The sequence below is a fragment of the Psammomys obesus genome, unplaced genomic scaffold (assembly GCF_907164565.1).
Source record: "Psammomys obesus unplaced genomic scaffold, mPsaObe1.curated_primary_1811, whole genome shotgun sequence".
Classification (NCBI taxonomy): Eukaryota; Metazoa; Chordata; class Mammalia; order Rodentia; family Muridae; genus Psammomys; species Psammomys obesus.
In genome coordinates this window covers 4,628,257-4,648,479 of record NW_026585504.1, presented here as the reverse complement: position 1 = coordinate 4,648,479, position 20,223 = coordinate 4,628,257, and the positions used below count along the sequence as shown (strand labels likewise).

General features: G+C 43.7%; 1 protein-coding gene and 1 long non-coding RNA gene across 4 annotated transcripts in view; one reads left to right on the top strand and one right to left on the bottom strand.

Annotated features, from left to right (window-relative positions):
• Slc23a2 (solute carrier family 23 member 2) overlaps positions 1 to 20,223 on the bottom strand; it is an 89,864-nt gene that overhangs the window by 68,947 nt on the left and 694 nt on the right. Inside the window, exons 1-2 of one of the 3 annotated variants that reach the window (XM_055608085.1) lie at positions 19,967 to 20,166; positions 3,377 to 3,473 (exon numbers count right to left, since the gene is read on the bottom strand). The exons of 1 other annotated variant lie outside the window; for it this stretch is intronic. The gene's annotated coding sequence lies outside the window, so the exon portion shown is untranslated. Of the gene's footprint in view, positions 1 to 1,428; positions 1,469 to 3,376; positions 3,474 to 19,966; positions 20,167 to 20,223 lie in introns of those variants that run through there. One more of the 3 variants, XM_055608150.1, reaches the window with a different exon arrangement.
• LOC129677633 (uncharacterized) overlaps positions 19,479 to 20,223 on the top strand; it is a 68,122-nt gene continuing 67,377 nt past the window's right edge. The window contains exon 1 of the long non-coding RNA XR_008720234.1: positions 19,479 to 19,799. This is a non-coding gene — a long non-coding RNA (uncharacterized LOC129677633). The remainder of the gene's footprint in view (positions 19,800 to 20,223) is intronic.

Sequence of the window (20,223 nt, the reverse complement as noted above, 5' to 3'; positions counted from 1 at the left end):
CCAACAAAACAAAACTCTCTATTTGTTGCACAAAATATTTTCTTTGTTGTTGTTGTTGTTGTTTGGTTGATTGGTTTTTGGGTTTTCCAAGACAGGGTTTCTCTTCTCTATATAACACTGGCTGTCCTGGACTCACTTTATAGACCAGGCTGGCCTTGAAATCAGAGATCCTGCCTCTGCCTCAAGAGTGCTGGGATTAAAGGTGTGCACCTCCACTGGGCTCCTTTTGGTTTTTTCAAGATAGGGCTTCTCTGTGTATCCCTAGCTATCTTGAAACTCACTCAGTAAACAAGGCTGGTCTCTAACTCAGATCTGCCTACCTCTGCCTCTACCACCACTGCACAGCACACAAAATATTTTCAAAGATAGTACTTTAGAAGACTACTGTAAAGTCAATTTGCTCTCAGTTGACTTCCTTCATTGATTTAAACTTCATGTCCTTAGCACTGGGCTTTGGTTGAAAACTACACATGCTAAATCTTTTCTAAATTAGTGCTGCCAAGTTTATCAGAGTACACTTCTGCAACTGTTCTACTTCATTTTTAGTTATGGTTGTTACTTACTATGCTGGTTTATATACTAATCTTCATCCTAAGCATCTGTATATAAGAAAGAACACATCTCACATAGAGCTCAGTACTCTGAATTCGGTGTGCCCATTCACAACCCTTGGACCAACTTGGTCCACATTCTAAAGCAAAGGGGCTTTCTTTACTGCCAGGACTTGGAGCATAGAGTGATAAAAGTATGGGCTCACTCCGAGAGCCCATCAGGACAGCAAACCTCTGTATGTACCACTGTTCCATGCTACCCAAATACTACCACAATCAAGATTTAGTGACACACTGCAACGGAGGAGTCTCAAAATGGCCACACCTGCTTCCAAAACTAAGGTATGGGGTAGCTATACGGACTCCTTTTATAACCGTTAAATAGGATGTATAGTTTGAATGAGGACTGTCACCCATATGCTCATGTATTTAAACACTTGGTCCTCAGCTGGTGGCACTGTTTAGGAAAGTTATGAAACCTTTAGGACACATCACTGGAGACAGGCTTTGAGAGTTTATAGCCCTAGCCCACCTCCAGTCCGCTCTCTGCTTCCTGTGTAAGTGGAGATGTGATCTCTCAGCTTCTTGTTCCCACCACCTGCTGCCATGCCTCTGCCATGACTCCGGACTCTCCCTCTGGAACTCTAAGCCTTCTTATTGGTCGTGATATTTTATCACAGCAACAGAAAAGTAATATGCACCTGTACACACATTTACAACAAAAACCCAGAGGCAGACTCAGGGGCTGTCTCATGCACATCCAGCACAGACCTAGCTATGTGTCTGGCCCACCAGAATGAAGACAGATGCATGAGACAGCCAACAGTCTGGACAAACCAATTGGAAAACTCTCATGCTGACAAGTTTCTGCTCTTACCAGCTGTTCTTGGGTGCCTTAGTTTAGCAGCAGCATTCACCAGTGGACTAGAGGTAAATAAGCAGAGAAATACCTTCAATAATTCATCATGATCCTGCTTTCCCCTCTCCCCCTAATTTCAGAAACACTAAGCTTTGGATGGACAGGTAGATGGATGGATGGAAACAAAGAAAGAAAAAAATTTAAGTGATTAGAATTTGAATGAAGAATGTTTTTGTTTCTTTTTCTAAAACAATGCAAAGCCAAAAAATGTAACTTACTAAAGTAAAATCTTCCTAACTGTCAGAAAAGAGACACAATGTAGCAAGCAACACTGAAGACCAGTAGATATAATGGGGTATAGGGCACAGAGTCTCTGCCATTAAGTGATTGCTGCCAGAGCTGCTGTAAACAGCTGCCAACGACTTGTAACTGCCGGTCTCCAAAAGCACAACACACACAGCATAACTCACACAGACGTAAATACAGAATAAATAAAAAATATTTTTTAAAGTAAAACTAAAAAGTATAGTGGATAGAATATGAAAAACTAAAGTCCTCTAAAATGGCTTAGTTACACTTAAAATAAGTGTATTGTTCTTTGGAAAATGCAGGCTATATAATATCTACAACACGATCTTACCTTTATTGAGAAATATTAATTACATATATTTGTATACAGTGATGAGAATATACCTCAGGCTGCTTTGAAGTGGGAGAAGCATATGATTGTGAGACTATCCTAATTTACACAATTCTGAAAAATCTAAATTATTTTCTAACATCATATGCTTCTTCTGATAGAGGGTTATAATCCCCACACTTTGGAGGTAGAAGTTAAAGGACCAAGAGTTCATTGTCAACCAGGACCATATGAGAGCCTGTCTAAAAAATTTTTTTTCAAAAAGCTAAGAATATTAGTTTAAAAAATAAGATAAGGATACTATAAAAGCAAATTCAAAATTCACAATTAGATGTCGTTTTAGCTTAAAAATTACAGAAAAATCCAGAAAGTGCAAATCGAAGTCCTACATACCAGAAAGATTTATTTGGGGAAAGTGTTTTAATGCTGATTGGAAAGATGAGCATTTGAACAAATGTGGCTTCCTATCCACTAGACAAGGGCCTGAGACCAAACCATACCTGCTCCCATACTGCAGAAGTGCACTTCCGGAAGAGTTAAGCAGAAGAAGCTGCACCACAAACAAACCAGGCTGGACAGAGAGTGACCTTCAGCTTACAGGCCCTCCTCACCCGGGGCAGGAAATCCACCCTCCATCCGCAAGCCCACAGGCCTCAGATCTAAGGGGGGCCCTGGGGCAGACCAGAAGGACCCGGTGAGCATGGGACTGTCCAGCGCCCTCTCCCACAGAGTGTTGCTTATCCCTGTTGCTTCACAGCAGGGTTGTAAAGGAGCCAAAGTATAAGCATCTGTAACCAAAAGCCCCAAATCTGATAACAAAAGTGCACAACTCCACACCATGAAACTTTAATCCATAAAACAGTCTTAAAGTATTACATAAAGTTACCTTCAAACTGTATGTGTAAGGAGTATAAAAAACAAATTGTTTCATGTAAAACTCAACTTTTAAAAAAGGTCAAATACTTGTGGTCCTAACCATTCCAGATAAGGAATATTCAACCTGTGTATGCTGCAGTTGCCAGTCTTTGATTTCACACAAAAAAAAAAATACATATATAAAAGTCATTAAAAAAAACTGGCACGGAAATCGTACAGCATTATCATCTTGGTATTTTACGAGGCTTAACATCAATTTCTAGCTCTCATCATTATTATTCTAAGAAGAGACATTTATTGGTCAGAAGCAAGAAGAGTAGAAGTCAGGATTACCATGCCCACGTCAGTACCCTTCAGCTGCCAGGCTGCAGGATCAGTTCAGCTAATGACGCAGCAATCAGCTGAGAAAATATGTCATGATCCAAATAACAAGAATCAAAACATACTTACTGCGGATTAAAACTGTGCCTCCAAAAGTGGTGCAAACTCAGCACAGTATTAACTCTTTGTCCTTTTAAGAACTAGAAGACACCTTACAACTGGAAATCTAAATAAAACAGGAAAATTGTTGTTGTTATAATTATTTGTTTGCTTTGAAAACCTGAACAAGTAACTAAGTGAATGGAGAAAATGACAAAAGAAAATAACTGCCCCAAAGCAGGTACCTACTAAACAAAAGGACAGGCTGTTTCCCAACCTTCCCATTAAGAAGTGAGAGACCAGAGAGGAGTTAAAACAAGATTTGAGAACATCTGGATCCAGTCTTGACTCCTTTCGTCCACATATCTAGTTCTTTAAAGAACAGTGGGTGCTTTTCCCCATCTTTTCAGAAAATGCTAGAGTTTTTCTCATTCATTTATAAGAGCTCCTCATAACTTAAGGACAGCAAGCTCTGTTGTGTTGCTATTTCTTTTTTTAAGATTTGTTTATTTATTATGTACACAATGTTCTGTCTGCATGTACTCCTGCACACCAGAAGAGGACAGCAGATCTCATTATAGATGATATGAGCCACCATGTGGTTGCTGGGAATTGAACTCAGGACCTCCACAAGAGCAACCACTGCTTTTAACTCTGAGCATCTCTCCAGCTCGTGTTGCTATTTCTAACACTTGGAGTAAAGATCATTTAAAAGTAGTTCTGAAACCAAATCTAGTACCTTTTTTCAATCCTATATCACCCTCATGCAAGCCCTCAGATGGTAGGCTATTGTCCTAAGTATAAACTATGAGACTCCCAAGGTGTCAGACTGCAGGTGATAGGAATCCTTTTTAACCATGTGTGGTGTCCCAGTTTCTGATCCCAGCTCTCAGGAGGCAGAAGCTGGTGGATCTCTGTGACTTCGAGGCCAGGCTACCCTACAAAGTGAGTCCAGGACAGCCAAGGCTATTTTACACAGAGAAACCCTGTCTTGATAAACAGGAGAGGAAAAAAATAATCTCTTCTTATTTTACTTTGAAACCTTCATACTTTATACAGTGTATACTTTATCCAGTGTATGCTGATCTTATCCATACACACACACACACCACCTATCTCCAACTCCTCCATGAACCTACCAACCCTCTTCCTCCCAGCTTCACATCCCCAAACAATTATCAAGAGCTTTTCCACTATAGGCAGAGCCTTAGGAGCTCTACACACAAGCCCAGGCTGAAATGTACGAGCTTGATCTCCATTTTTTACATTTTTCTTTTGAATATGTATGAGTGTTTGCCTGTGTATATATCTGTAGTTAGAGGTACTACTGCTGTGATGAAACACCATGACCAAAAGAAAGTTGAGGAGGAAAGGGTTTACTTGGCTTATACTTTCATGTCCATCACTGAAGGAAGTCAGTACAGAAACTCAAGCAGGTCTGGAACCTAAAGGCAAGTGCTGGCGCAGAGACCACGGAAAGGTGCTGCTAGCTGGCTTGCTTCCAGGGCTTTGCTCAGCCTGCTTTCTTATAGAACTCAGGTTCACCAGGCCAAGAAGAGCAGCACCCATCACTGGCTGGGCCTCAATAACCACTAATTAAGAAAATGCTGTGGTGGTTTGAATAGATTTGGTCACCACAGATTCATGTGTGTGAAGGTCTGGCCATAGGGAGTGACACTATTTATTAGGAGGTGTGACCTTGTTGGAGGAAGCGTGTCACTGTGGGGACGGGCTTTGAGGGCTCCTATGCTCAGGGTCTTCAGAATGCGGAATCAGACTCCTCCTGGCTGACTTTGGATCAAGATGCAGACAGAACTCTTGGCTCCTATAGCACCATGTCTGCTTCTACCCATGATGATAATGGACACCTCTGAAGCTATAAGCCAGTCCCACCTAACTGACTGAGGAGCTCCCTTGGTCACCCTGTCTCTTCATAGCAGTAAGACCCTAAATAAGGCAAATGCCTTAAAGCTGGATCTTGTGGAGGCATTTTCTCAACTGAGGTTCCCTCCTCTCAGATGACTCTTGTGTCAAGCTGACATAAGATTAGCCAGGACAGCATGTTTAATCTCATATTACATACAGAATAATATATTCTCATCTAAAGAAAAATGGAGATAGAAAATTAGGGCTTCACCATCCTAATTATGAAGATTGAAGTACTAAAAATACAATTTGTATTCTTGGCAAAATGGCAAAGTTCAAAAGCCCAATGGCAATTACCAAAGTCAAAGCTGAAAGCACAGTGATCCTGCTCTCCCTTCCATGGGAACAGTAAACCCTCAATCACACTGAAAAGGCCATTGTATGTGCACCAACCAAAATTTCCTAAAGCCTTCCCAAAATGTCTTAGAGTGATCACAATTACGTGATAAGCACATTACAGTGACATCAGGGCCCAAAACCAGAGACCTGGAAACAGTTCTGCCCACACCAGGGCAAGTGAAAGGGCAACCAATCACGGAGCACTTAAAATTGCTGCAGCCCCACCCCCTCCACGGGGCAGAGGAGGACACAGGGGGGTTGGGCTCTCACCCCGATGGCAGCAGCTCACCAGCTGCTCAGGAAACAGAAACAGACCTGTCTGTCTCCTTCCTCAGTCGTGAGAAGTGCCAAGGTGCACTGCAGGCCCTCACCAGGACACGGCGTCCTGCTGGACACCTGAAAACCACAAACAAGGCCTCAGAATCTGGGAGACCCACAAGTCCTCATCCTTTTAAAGACATGGCTCCAGAAAACATGAATATGAAAGGAGGTTCAGTTCAAATAAAACCCAAAAGACAGCATCAGAGTCTTCTGGGCTATTATCTAAGCATAATAAGGACAGTCTTAAATTTTATTTTGTCATTCTACTAGAGCAAAAAGAAAAAAAAAATTTTTTTTCAACCCCAGACAGACATCACATGTCTTAGGGCGGAAGGGAACCCAAACTTAGAGCTTGAACTGAAGTCTGGAAATCACAGCTAGCGTCCTCTCTTGCTCTTTGGGGGTAACAACACAGCCTCTAGTCTACTTTACTTTCACTGAAAAATAACCTGAAAAAACGGGGGGGGGGGGGGAAGAGTCATGGCTCAGTAGCTAAGAACACTGCCTGCTCTTCCAGAGAACCCAGGTTTGGCTCCTGGTGTCTCCCCACCCCACAGGATAACGCACAGCCATGCTCCAGAGCTCCATGTAATCTCATGTCTTCTTCTGACCTCAACAGGCACCAGACATGCCTGCGCTGCACATACATAAATATATGCACGCAAAACACTCAAACACATAAATAAAATAAATCTAAAATAAATGTCTTTAAATTTCTAAATTCAAGGTGGCAGCTGGTTTTTCCATGTATATTTTAGTAGACAATTAATTTGAAATCTAAAATGTACTTTACATAAAATCATGGTCTGAAAGAGTTTTCTTCATCCTTTAAAAAAACAAAAACAAGTCTGGCCTGGTGTCACACACCTTTGGTCCCAGCACTCAGAGAAACAGAGTTTGGTGGATCACTGTGAATTCAAGGCCAGTCGATCTACAAAGCAAGTACAGGACAGACAGGGCTAAACAGAGAAACCCTGTCCCAAAAAACAAACAAACAAACAAAACAAAACAAAACAAAGTTTTTTGAGGGGAGGAGTTGTTTGTTTTGAAACAGGATTAAAGATCCACCTGCCTCCCCAGTGCTACCAAACCTTGCTCAACTTTACTTTTTGAAAAAAACATTTCTGCCAGGCAGTGGTGGCATATGCCTTTAATCTCAGCACCCAGGAGAAAGAGGCAGGCAGAGTTCAAGGCTAGCCTGATCCACAGAGAGTTTCAGCACAGCCTGGGCTACACAAAGAAACCTTGCCTGGAGGTGAGGGAGATGTGATGGGAAGAGGGAGGGAGGGGGAGAGAGAGAGAGAAGGAAAGACAGACATTTCTAATTTGAAAACTAAACCCAGAAAAAATAGTCTTCAATTAAAACTTATTTCTCAAATGTATAATAGGATTACAAGATGTAGAAACTCAATATTTTATTAAAATAGTAATATGCTTGACATAAAAATTTTTATAAAACCACCAGGAAAAATATACTAAAAAAACTTGGAAATGAGTATGAAAGTTCATAGTCTTGATGCAGTAGCCCACTCCCGGGTTGCTTAGGCACCTGTGATGTCACTATTGGTCACAGCCAACAGGGGACCCCTGCCTCTTACCTCTCTCTTGCTCTCTCCACTCTGTCGGGGCACCCCTTCCCCCACCTCTACCTCTCTGTCTCTCTCCTCTCCCCATCTCCGTCCAATAAACTTTTATGTCGTATTTGTTGTATATGTGTGGCATCATTTTTAAATAAATACTAACAGAATAAGCCAAACAAAATATAAATGCAAAACAAAATCATAAAAGTGCATCAGAAACTAGGGACACAAGGGCTCCATGATGGAGCACATCCTACCCTTGCTCAGGACATGGGTTCAGTTCCCAGCACCCACATAAAAGCCTAGCAGGCACGTGGCCCAGTGTAACCCCACCACAGGACCCATCCCTACGGCAAGCAGGTAGCAAGACTTCTGGCAAGAAACCGTGCCTCAGTAAATGAAGTGGAGAGCAACAGAGGAAGACATGCAACCACAGACACTCAGCACGTGCAGGCACTCACAAACATTTATGCACACACTGCACACATAAATACACATGCACAGGGTAATAAAAATTCAAATTAAATGATGCCCCTTTCAAAAATTTAAATAACCAGAAAAATGCACCAAGATTTACATAAAAGGCTAATCCCCACTGTATTCACCACAGCAAGACAAAAGCGGGGGAGGGGCGAGCTCAGAAGCTTGAAGACTCAAGAGAAAGATTTGTCATGTAAAATGTGATATACTCCAGACAAATAAGTTGTTAAAGATCAAGGTTTTTTTAAATAAATTATTTAACTTTATTTTATGTGCATCAGTGTGAAAGTGTCAGATCCCTTTGAACTGGAGTTACAGACAGTTGTGAGCTGCCATGAGGGTGCTAGAATATGAACTCAGGTCCTTTGGAAGAGCAGACAATGTTCTTAACCTCTGAGCCATCTCTCCAGCTCCTAAAGATCAAGTTTTAAAGAAATATTTAGTGGGGGGCTAGAGATATGGCTCAGAGGTTAAGAGCACTTGCTGTTCTTCCAAAGGTCCTGAGTTCAATTCCCAGCAACCCCATGGTGGCTCACAACCATCTATACTGTGATCTGGGCCTTCTTTCTGGCTTACAGGCACACATGCAGGCAGAGTACTATATGCTGTATAAATAATAACTAAATAAATCTTTAAAAAAAAAACTTGTCTCAAAAAAAATTAAATAAGTAAATAAAACTATTAAAAAAAATATTTAGTGACTCCGTCACATGGTTTGCTACTTGACTTGTATTTCTTTATTAGAGGGGGGCCCACACCTTGACACGCATGTAGAGGTGAAGGACAACTTCTCTCCTTCCATCCTTAGGGCCACATCCTTAGGTGGAACTCAGGACATCAGCTTGGTGGCGAGCATCTTTACCCATGGAGCCATCTCACTGGCCTAAAGAAGCTTTAAAAGCCCTTCTAATCTGTGTTGAAAGCTGTACATAATGTGTGCATTTATACACATACACAGAATTTTTACTTTCACATATAACAACCCTGAGAATTCAGTGAGTAAAAGCAGTGAGCTTCCTCGCCAGAAGCCTCGCAATGCATTAGCGCAAAGCAGGACAAAATCTCACTTCCAGAGAGCCCTCCAGTAATTCTGACCCCAGAATGGCTTCAGTGTTCTCTATGACATTCCTAAAAATAGCTGTAAGCTGCCAGCATATTTTTTCAATCCATTTCTGATTACAAAAAGGGGGAAAGGTAGACAGTCAGATTTCTGAAAAACGATACCCTCCAGGGGCTGCTCCATCTCTGCTCTCTACACAGACCAACAAGGACAACTCTACCTACCCTTGAGAGATCAATTTGCAAAACTATCAGGAGAATTAAGTCTGCAATGTTAGGGGCCACACTAAATTAAGAAATAGCAAACAAGGCAGACATCAAATCCACGCAAAGAGGGCTCTACAGTTAGTAATGTGTGTTTTCCTCCAATCCTGATATTAATTAACTCTGCCAGAGCTATAAAAGTGATACATGTCTGAGCTTTAAAGCACTGGTTCTCAACTGTAGCTACATAATAAAATTGCCTGGGAAAAAAAAATCTTTAAAACTCCAATACTCTATGGAATGCTGAAACTACATCTTAGATTCTAGAGTAAGACCAGGTGATTTCAGTTTACTTTTAAGGTGAAACCACTAGTTTCAAGAATCTTTTTTCAAACAGATAATAAATAATCCACAGGGTGACTAGGGGAGCAGAGATACACCAATGGCAGGGGTCAGCAATTTTTCAGACTTTTTATTTTTGTTTAGCATTTTTAAAATTAATTTACTTTTATGTATATGAGTGCTCCATCTGCATGTACAATTGCATGCCAGAAGAGGGACTCGGATCACATCATAAACAGTTGCCAGCCGTCATCTGGTTGCTGGGAATTGAACTCAGGACCTCTGCAAGGGCAACCAGTGCACTTAACCACTGAGCCATCTCTCCAGCCCCCTTTAAAATAATTTTTTTAAGTAATTCTTGATACTACTACTAAATCTGATCTACTAATTCCATGCAATCACTATCAAAATCCCATCTGCCTTTTGGCAAAAGCTAACAGACAGAGCCCAAAACTCCCATAAAAATAAACAGGTCCAAGAATAGCAAAAGAACAAAACCAGAGGCTTCTTTTTTCCAGCTTCAAGAGTGAACAGAATGTAAGGGTGATTCAGACAGGGTGGTATAAGGACACACCCACTGTCGGCAAAAGGAGGGATAGATAGATAGATAGATAGATAGATAGATAGATAGATAGATAGATGGAATAGAAGAGACCCCAGAAATAAATCTTAACATAGTTCAACTGGGTAGATAGTAGTCTTTCCATCAAGTTATCCTAAGACAACCCAAGCTCATGTAGGACTTTCATATGAGATGCACAATGATACAATCTTGTTGAAAAGTGGGCCAGTCGAAACCAAATCTGGAAAATGTATTTTAGGAGTTGATGGACACTGAAAGAAATAAAAGTGTGAGATTTCAAATGTGACAAGAAATTTTAAAAAGAGTTGAAAACATTTGGTACATCCACCTAAGTCAGTACTGACTGAGCAAGTAAATTCAACCTGTATTTGACTGTCACGGGTATTATTATAACAGGTTCCCTGCCCAGCCCACTGACCAGGCAAAAGCAAAGGGCTTATAAATTAGAAGGGCTTTCTATTCCCAACCAACTCGCAGCCCTGCAAGAGCACCTACAGTGGGCCCTAGATACAGGTAAGTGGGAAAGGAGCACACACATGCCGGCCAGTGACTGGAAAGCAGGAAGACAGACAGTGAGCATCGCAGTAACTCACAAAGGATTCAGAAAGGACAGTAAGCCTCAGCAGCAAGGTGGGTGACCTAGCTGAGAAGAGGGAGAAGAGGGGAGCCTATGCTGGGTACATACTCAGTCTATCTCCACATGGAAATGACACACTTTTGGTTTGGGGGGTTTTGTTTTGTTTTGTTTTGTTTATGGGAAAAAACAAAACCTGTAAAACTTCTCTGAGGAAGAGAACATTTTCAAAGACTGACAGAAAAGGGCAAGAAGATACATACAATATAATGGCATGGAAAGCCCTAGGATGGACCTGAAAGAAAAATATAACTCACCCAATATCTCCTGGCAAGAAATATAAGGTCATCCTCAAACCAACAGGGAGGGTGAACTCGCAGAACTACTGTAGTGACCAGATCCTACCAGTTTTCTTTGAGACACTAGGAGCTCAGGGATGAAGTCACTTGCAGCTGAGCTCCCTAACCTGAGCTCAATCCTAGAACCATGTGAGAGCAGAGAACTGACAGACACAGCCAGTTCTGCCTAGGGCTGCAGGGCCAGGGCCAGCTCCACAGCAGAGCAGCAGAGACGCCCATTATGTTTTGTTTTCAGGTAAGGACCATGTAATTCAAGTTGGCTTTGAACCATATTATCAGGCCTAAGGTTCAGCCGCCCAAGTACTGGAATTACAGGTGTGGGCTATCCTTCCCAGCAAAAATATTTAAATCTGGGGCTAGAGAGATGTCTCAATGGCTAAAAGCACTTGCATGTCTTCAAAAGGATCCAGGTTCAATTCCCAGCACCCACATGGCAGTTCCCAACTGTAACTCCAGTTCTAGGGGATCCAACAACCCCCTTCCAGCCTCCACAGAAAATACCCATATGTATAGAATTAAATTTAAAAAATTTAAATAAGACAATAAACAGTAATCTACTCACCTTGTTATAAAAAAAAAAAGTAAAGAAACTATGTTCTGTTCAGGAAAAGAAGTCAACATTAAAGATGCTTGGAGGTAGGCTTGGGTTCAATACCTAGCAACACACACACACACACACACACACACACACACACACACACGTTGAAAAAACTCCCCCAAATTAACTTAAATGCTTACATTTAAACTATTTTGAAATCCTACATTGAAAAACACTTGATTACAGAGAAAAAAGGAAGGAAGGAAGGAAGGAAGGAAGGAAGGAAGGAAGGAAGGAAGGAAGGAAGGAAGGAAGGACAGCCACATACTTGAGGCCAGGAATGTAGCTCAGCCTACCATAAAGTACTCATTTAAAATATAAACAAACGGGGCTGGAGGGATGGCTCAGTGGTTAAGAGTACTGTCTGTCCTTCCAAAGGACCTGGGTTCAATTCCCAGCACCCACAACTGTCTATATCCCAATTCTAAGGGATCTGACACCTTCATACTAATGCACATGAAATTAAAAAAAAATTAAAAATAAATAATAAAAAACGTACCATGTCTGCAATTCTAGTACTCTGAAGAAGCAGCAGACTCAGATGTTAAAGATCATCCTCAGCAACACAGGCTAACCTGGGCTACAGAAGACCCTTTCTCAAAAAAAGAGGTCTGGGGCTGGAGCGGTGGCTTAGAGGTTATTCTTCCTAATGGTTCTAAGTTCAATTCCCAACAACCATATGGTGGCTCATAACCATCTGTAGTGAAATCTGGTGCACAGGTACACATGCAGGCAGAATGCTGTATAAATAATAAATACATAAATCGTGAAGGCACTTGCCAGCAAGCCTGCCAACCTGAATGAACCTGATCCCCAGGATCCAATGGTGGAGAGCACCAATTCCTTCAAAGCTGTCCTCTGGCCACACACACACCGTGACAGATGTGCACGCACACAGTAATAAGTAAGTGCCTAATGACTGGAACAGAGGAGGGAGGCACTGGAAGACATTGCACAGAGGCAGTTAGGCAAAGAACAGAAAGAGGGATAGAGCAGTGCAATTCATGGCCGCTCCAAGTACTTAGAACATGGGTAAGTTAACAAGGAGAATTCACGAATGTGACAGAAAAAAACAAACTAGAGGGGAGATGGTCCTTTCCACTCCAACACAAATATCTGACTAATTACAAACTTCAAAAACAAAGAGAAAATATGAGGTAATATTTATGAGATCCTGGGTGCAGAGAAACTATACAAAAGATCTGAAAACAGTTCATGCTGGTTTTTAGATAAAACAAGACTTGAAGGAAATGTCACAGTCTCGGAGACCTGGGCACACTCATACTCCCACACATCGCGCATTTGTGGAATATACTGTGAAGCCATATCATAAAAGCTAGAGAGCGAAAGCCAGGTGATGGCCCACACCTTTAATCCCAGCACTTGAGAAGCAGAGGCAAAGTGGATCTCTGTGAGTTTGAGGCCAGCCTGGTCTACAGAGCTCTGAGTTCCAGGGCAGCCAGGGCTACACAAAAAAACCCTATCTCAAAACACAAAACAAAAGAAAAGAAAAAAATGATTAGTCAATTTTAATTACGTCAATAAATCATGTATTATTTATTTGAGCAAAGAGAAAACCGTTTAAAAACAAAACAGGAGTGTTTTTTGTGTGGGAAGTGTCATGGATAATTCCCACACTAACAAAAGGAGTCCAAGCTGAGGTACATAACAGGCAACATTAGAATTAAAGAGGCAAGAGAAGATCCCCCTCCACCCTCCTCCCGTCCACCCTCCTGGCCCGCTCAGTCTTCCAGAATGTACATCTAAACAAGGGCCCTTTTTCGGGCATCTTCTGGTGACCTCCCACCAGGATGGAGTCAAGAGTCCGCTGACTTCCTGTATCACACCATTAGCCACTCACAGCTGTACTGTGTGCCTCAGTCCTCTTCACCTTCCTCTCTGCTCACCGGTACTCTTCTATCAGTGCTGTTCCCCCTCCCCAGCCAAACCCCACCTCCAAGCTCAAGCCCTTGACAAACATCTGAGACCAAAAAGGCACAGCAAGATTACAGTCTAATTTTTGAGTTTTGGGAAATTGACTAGCTACCTAGTGACACTATGACCATGAACAAGTGGCTGAAACCTCCAAACCTAGGCATCGCCTACTTCAAAATGGGATGTTACCTCCACCGGACTGTCTCAATTACAATAGTGGCACAATTAGTGTTGGGCAGAGCACCCAGCACACACCAGCTACTGGCTTCTCTGCCCTCTTCATACCACCAGGAACAAGATCTGGAAATGGAGTTCTATCATTAGGTGCCCAGAGTTCTAAGGGCCCTCTAAGAATTCCAACCTATTAGTTACCTTAGGGATATGAATCAAACTTTATCAGACTCATTCTGCCGATTTTCACACTAGCACTACCGACCTCAAATGCCCAGAATACCATCCACACCTATTAGCACGGACATCATTCCACTGGCCCCACTTCATGGGCTGGCTGGCTCAGCCTTCCAGGGTCCCCTTTGCTGCTTACATGGGTTCCTACAGAGAGGAGAATCTCACTTAGCTGTTTTCACTTTCATCTGCAAAAATGGGAGGATTAAAAATGTAAGATTCACACGCATATTATATAAAAACAGCAAAAATGGCGAGGCTAGGGAGACAGCACAAGCAGGTGGTTTCCTGGGGCTGGAGGGCCAGTCATCCTAGCCTACCAGGTCAGTTCCAAGTCAGTGTGACCTGGTCCCAGTAAGAAATAAATAGGGGCTGAAGAAATGACAAGGTAGTTAAGGGCATGGTCTGCTCTTCCAGAAGACAAAGGTTCAATTCTCAGCACTCACATGGCTCCTAACCCCTTCCCCCAACGGCAGAGATGTCTCTAAGAGCAGAAGTGGTCAGGGGAACCTTGGGCCAAAACAGCGCCTATCACGCCCAAACCCAGGGAAGAAACAAGTTACACTCCTATCCCACCCTCAGCCAGCAAAACACACTGGTGGGAAGATGGCTCAGTGCTTAAGAGAACTGGCTGTTCTTCCAGGACCCAGGTTCAATGTCCTGCACCCACATGGCAGCTCTCAATCATCGGCAACTCCAGTCCCAGGGAATCTGATGCCTTCTTCTGGCCTCCATGAACTCTGCATGCGCAGATATACATCTTGGCAAGACCCCTATCCACCCAAAATAAAAATAAATACAATCTCAAAAACCAGTATGTAAAAAGAGTGGGCAATCCCTGAGGAACAGCACTCAAGGTTGTCCTGTTTCATACTTGTGTATGGACAGACATGCATGCACACACTCACACAGAGGACACACTGCACGGGAGAACCAGACAGAAGCCTAGACTCTGAGAGGAAGCTGTGAGTGAGGGGAGCGTTCCTGACCAGGCACTAGGAAAAGTTACTCTCCTTCATGGAGTCAACCTCCCAGGAGGGAGAGAGACTGCCTAGACTAGGAGAGAGAGAATTACATTAAGGGCACTAAGAAGATACCAGGGTTTACATTTGCAGAAAGGAGGCAATCCCACCAGCCTCACAGCCCACTTGGGTGTGACAGGTTGGTGCACAGCTTTACTCAACCCATACCCGCCTGGCGGGCACCTTTCATTCCAGGTGTCAGGTGAGAAGCCTGGGTCTTTCCATCTTCCTCCCTGACACTCTTCCACCTATACGCCCTCTGTCTCTCTGAATCCAATCACTTCTCACTGTCTCCCCACAGTACATAACCATGCTTTGACCTACCCAGCACCTCAGCACTACCCACCCACACCCATTCTCAAACAGCAATGGCTAAACTAAGTGCCCTTGTTACGAGTGGACTCAGGGCTAGGAGGGTAGCTCTGTAGTGGAACACGTGCTTAACATGCCAAAGCCATAGGTTCAATCCCCAGCATGAAAACTAAAGATAAACCCATCCATATTCTGTGTTATGGAATGAACTGCTTCACTCTCCCAACCAAATCCATACACCAAGATCCTAACCCATACATACAATGTGCTTAAATTCAGAGGGAAAGCTTTTAGTTGATAATTAAGGTTAAATGGGGTCTCATCATAAGGGAGATTAACCTAATAAGATTATAAGAAAAGGCTGTCATGTAACTTAGAGGTACAGTGCACACAGGCCTGGGTTCAGTTCTTAGCATTGGAGTGGGAGGAAGAGAGAGAAGACATTGAGAAAAGGTCATGTAAGCACTCAATGAGAAAGTGACTGCCTATAGACAGACAGACAGCACTCAGCCACAACCCTGACCGTGGACCTCCTGGACTCCAGAACTGTGAGAAATAAACCCTTCCAAACTAAGGCATTTTGTGACAGCAGTGTGAGCACAAGCTCACAGCCTCGTTGTCCTTTCCGCTCCCAGCCCCACACTGCCCCATTCCTCACACCTTGTAAGGTTCTTTGGAAATCCTATTTTCTGCCTCCCCCACAAGAGAGTGCCATACTCAGAAACCTAAGTACCATGAAACTATCCATTTGGACAGAAAAATGGATCTACAGCATCTGACCACTAAGAGTCTTGCCCTCAAACAACCTATTAAATATAAGTGACTGAAAGCCCATTTACCTGGGGATCAACTAAAGGGAAACTTAGAGGGGAGAGTCCTTTAAGCCTAGAACTTTGAGGCCAGCCTGGGCAACCCAGCAAGATTCAACATCAAGATAAATAGTGAAAGCCCTTGAAAGGTACAAGCTGAAAGCAGGCCTTAATTATCAAGTAGCCAACAACCTAGAACCTGCGACAGGATGGAAATAGCAAAGCCAGGACAATGAGAAAAATACCAGAGATTGCACAAAAGGCTTCTTTAAACCTAGAGGCAGTAATACAGACTTAACCAGGAGCAAGAATGACAGAATTAAATGAAACCCAGACACCACCCCTCCCACACACCTTCTGAGCAGAGAATCAGTGGAGCAGCAGGGTAAAAAAAAAAATTAATGAGGGACCAAGAACTCTGGGAAGTAAGACCTGTTGGGGGAAGGCTTTGGTGGCACTTGCCTTTAATCCTAGTACTCAAGGCAGAGGCCAGCCTGGGCTACACAGTGAGTTCCAGGACAGCCAAGGCTACAGAGAGAAACCCTGTCTTAAAAAACATGAAGCGTGAAAGTAAGTAAAATAAGGTTTTCAAAGCTTACACTTACATGCTCAAAGTGACATATGAAGACAAATTGCTAGTGGTGACTTAATTTCCTTAACCAAAATGAAAAAACTCCTTAAACTACCAGTGGGATCAAATCCAGAACCCCAGATGGAGCCCAGGATTCTTTAGTAACACAAAAAAAGAGCGTGACAACAGCTGACTCAGTACATCCCATAACCAATAAACTAAACCTTAAACCTCTTTCGTACATTGGTTTAATTCAGGAATGCTTTGTTCAGTAGCAGCTGGCAACTAATTAATGGAAGTATGGGTGAGTGGATTGGGGACAGGCTACACAAGCTTACCCTTGGGACAAAAGTTTATTTCCGGGCTGGAGAAATGGCTCAGCGGTAAAGAGCTGTGGCTGTTCTTCCAAAGGTCCTGAGTTCAATTCCCAGCAACCACATACTGGCTCATAACTCATCTAAAGTGAGATCTGGTGCCCTCTTCTGGTGTGCATGTACACATGCAGGCAGAACACTGCATATGTGTATATATATATATAAAGGCTTATTCCTAAAATGTTTGTTTGTGGTTTTGTTGTTGTTGTTTGATTGTTTTTGTTTTTCTGAGACAGGGTTTCTCATGGAACTTACTATGTAGACCAGGTGGCCTCTGCCTCCCTGAGCACTGGGATTAAAGGTGTGCACCACCATCAACCAGCACTTATTCCTAAAATGTTAAGTCTACTAGACTGCTCTACAAATGAGGCAGGCAACATGGCATAAAAACTACCTAAACAATCCACTAATCAAGGTTTTTTTTTTTCCTTTTTGAGATTGTATTTCTCCTTTCCCTTTCCTCCCTCCCAACCCTCCCATATATCCCTCCCTGATTTCCTTCAAATCAATGGCTTCTTTTCTCACTAGTTATGGCGCGCGCGCGCGCGCGCACACACGCACACACGCGCGCACACACGCACACACACGCACACACACGCGCACACACACACACACACACACACACGTTCCTACATGCAACCTGTTCAGTTACTTGTGTCTTTTCAGGTCTGGCCCTTGGTCCTGGACAACTAACCAGTACTTCCCTGGGGAAGCCTGCCTCCCCACTCCCAGCTTTCCTCACTGCCTATAGTACTTTGTGTAGGTTGAGGCCTTGTGTGCTTTTCCCCATCCACTCTGGCGTGTCCGTTGGTGTCCTCCTTTTCAGCTCACACTTGAACAGTCATATTGGTTCAAAATACTTTTTTTTTAAAGATTTATTTATTTATTACATATAGTGTCTGCCTGCAGGCCAGCAGAGGGCACCAGAGCTCATTATAGATGGTTTGTGAGCCACCATGTGGTTGTTGGGAATTGAACTCAGGACCTCTGGAAGAGCAGCCAGTGCTCTTAACCTCTGAGCAAATCATCTCTCCAACCCCATCAAGTACTTTTTTTTAATGTGGGTGATATCCCTGAACGGATGCCTGTGCATGTGTGTGCAATGTTCATACCAGAGGCCAGAAGAGGGCACTAGATCCCCTGGGACTGTCGTTAAAGATGATTGTGAGACACGTGGGTTCTGGGACTCAAACTCAGATCCTGTAAAAAAGAGCAGTGTTCTTACCTGCTGTGCCATCTCTCCAGCCCTCTAGTTAACTACTTCCATAAGCATTTTTGTTTTAACTTTCTTGCTGGACATGGTGGAAGACACCTTTAGTCCCTGCACTGGGATGTGGCAATCTCTATGAGTTCCAGGCCAGTTGAGGCTACACAGCAAGATCTTGTCTCAAAATAAGCAAATAAGTCAATAACTACATGCTCTGCGTTGTTCTACGAGGCTAGGTCTGGCCCTTCACTGTTGCAGGCTTGGACCTCGCCGGCTTCCCATCTCCACCAGCTTGGCTGAGCTGCTGAGATTACATGCACATGCACATCACACGCCCAGCTTAATCGTTTTAAGTAGAGGGTTAATCTCAGCATAATGTGCCTCAGTCAGAAAACTAAGAACGAGACAACTGTCTGGAACAAGGAGGGGTCACACTTTAATCTGGGACTTAGAAGCTCTTAGGTGAGTTTGAGGCCAGCCTGGACCAAGTTTCAGGTCAGCTAGGCCAAAAAGAAAAAGAACACAAAAAAAAAAAAAAAAAAAAACGCCACTACAAGCACCCACTTTCTTTCGTTCTTTCTTTTTTTTTTTTTTTTTTTTTTGGGGGGGGGGTGGTGAGACAGGGTTTCTCTCTGTAGCTCTGGCTGTCCTGGAACTCACTTGGTATACCAGGCTGGCCTTGAACTCAAGAGATCCACCTGCCTCTGCCTCCAGAGTGCAGACACTGCCAGGAAAGCAACTACTCCCTTAACAAAAAATGACCTCCCTGAATAAGAAAAAGGGGGGTGGGGGTTGGAAGGCCCTGGTATAAAATGAAAGAACCAGTTAACAGTTAAGCAAAGGCTACTGTCTAGAAGGCAGACACCTCACATCTCAGTGTCTCGTGTCTCCTTGTAACTAGCAGGTGTGTCATGAGGGCTAACCCACCACTCAGCCTCAAGTGCCCAAAGCTATTAACTTCTGAATGAGTTAAGCGTAAAGAGTTCTGCATTCCAAAGTGACCCTGATAAGTCAACTATAACCCAGTACAGAATCATGAACTTCTGAGAGGTAAAGGCCTCTCATAAACTTCACCTGAGTCAACACCTTAAAGGAACAGGCCGGCAAAGTCACACGTTAAGATGAGAGGCAGATGCACAGAAATGGAACAGGTGAGGCCCGAGCCCAAGAGCACTCAGATACAAAACAGAGAGAGGTTTCAGCCACCTTGGTTCTAGTCTAGCCTTTAGAAAAGAGGAAACTGCCTGAGGGAAGTCACATGGCCAGTTAATGACAGCTCAAGCCAGGTTGTCTCAGGACTCACTCGGCTCACAGATCCTCACACTCTGGCCGCCTTCGCCTGGAGGACCCAAACGTCAAAAGAGATAGCATCTTCCTCGTCCGTCTCCCAGCGCTGCCAAAATCAGACTAACAACTACTGCCAATGCCACAGCCCCAGGAAGCCCTCAAAAAGGTAACTTTCTTCCCGCGGCACTTGCCCTCACTTACCCTTGGCGCTGACAACCAGCAGTTCCCCATCAGACCCGCTTGAAGACCCTCAATCCTGAATGAAGGCCGAGTTCCCACAGGCTACCCCTCTAACGGGACGTCTCCGGCCAAACGGCGGAGACAATTCTTCACCTTCAAGTTATCACTCCAATGTCAGTTTCTCCGTCAAGAGCGAAGGCGACGGGGCGACCCGGGCCCCCTGGGGGGCAGGCCAGCGGGCAAGGTCGCGGGGCTGGAGCCGCGGCATCTAAAATTACTCGGTGTCGCCTCCGCGGAGGGGAAAGGACGCCAGCCTGGAAACCGCACCACCATCCCCCGCCCCTCGGAATGACCCCGAGTCCCCGGGCGCGGGGATGCGGGACGCGGCACCTGGGGAGGGGCGCGCGGCA